Source organism: Oncorhynchus mykiss, chromosome 7 (assembly GCF_057628025.1).
Source record: "Oncorhynchus mykiss isolate SJ-2025 chromosome 7, ASM5762802v1, whole genome shotgun sequence".
In the NCBI taxonomy this organism is placed as follows: Eukaryota; Metazoa; Chordata; class Actinopteri; order Salmoniformes; family Salmonidae; genus Oncorhynchus; species Oncorhynchus mykiss.
The window spans coordinates 61,830,086-61,831,390 of NC_143028.1; positions in this window are offsets into that span (position 1 = coordinate 61,830,086).

The window sequence follows — 1,305 nt, forward strand, 5'->3', positions numbered from 1 at the left end:
ATAAGCTTGTGTGGCTAACACAGCTAACATGTTAGGTAAAATTAAAGGTTAGCTTTACAATCGTGAGAGGATTTAAACTAGCTAGTAGCTATGCCTAGCTATGCCTAGGTAGCTTACAAGGTTAGCTGACCTTTCTCTAAACAAACCTCATTGTGGCTAGATTTTTGTCCCTCATGCTAGCCTTTACAGCCAAATATCATTTCAGAATCATCAACATAAAAATATTGATATGGCCAGCTTTGTAGACCATTTCTCTCCTCTTACTGCATGTTTAGCTCATCTCGAAATAACAGAGAAAAATGTTTTGTCACCCGTGCTTGTTTTGTTGACATTTTAATCCTCAGTGTTGCTCCTATGGCACTAATCTGGTGAGCACCTATAGAGTACCACAGTATGAGTCAAACCTAGCGGTCAAACAAGGAAATGGTTCCAATAGTTTTTCCACCATTCATTTTTCACATAAGGGATTTTAGGAACACTTAAAATAAGGGCTGTGTTTCATGTAGGCCTACTCTGGCGTGATGTTTTGATAACAGTGTAAATCTCTCTAGGACAAAGTTACTTTTATCAATATATTCGCCTGTATTTACCACCCAAAAATGAAATGCTAATTAGCTGCTAATGTGAAGAACTACAAATGCCATCATGATCTGGATGAGTCTGACGACTTGAGGCAAAGGTAAGAATCTCTGGATTAACTATATCATATTAACAAAATGTTGTAATTAATAAACTAGCTACATTTCTTTAAATTCACAATTCTGTGAACTTTCTTGTGCAAGTTTTAAGTTGACACAATACCTGTTAGCAAACGTGTCAGCTCAAGATGACATGCAGAAGCTTGCAGGGATTTGTAGTCTTGCATAATGTCTACTTTGGAGCTTGCAGGGATTTGTAGTCTTGCACAATGTCTACTTTAATGCTAATTAGCATTTCCGAATTTGAGAGTAAACAGAGGCAAATATATTGATAAAAGTCACCTTGTCCGAGAGAGATTTACATGGTTATCAAAACATCACGCCAGGGTAAGCCTACACTAAACACAGCCCTTATTTCAAGTGTTTCATAAATTAGCTATGGGGAAAAATTTATGGTGGAAAAACGATTGGAACCTTTTTCCTGTTTGACCGATAGGTTTTATGGGTATCATGACACCTCCACTGTGGGGCTCTATTGAGGAATGTATTGACCCTGAGGGTAGGGCTTGGTTTTAGTGGTTTCAGTAAAGATAAGAGACAGTTTCTTGGAAACACTGTCCTGCCCTGTGTGCAAGTGCAAAGTCAAGTGTTGAACGCTCAAACATTT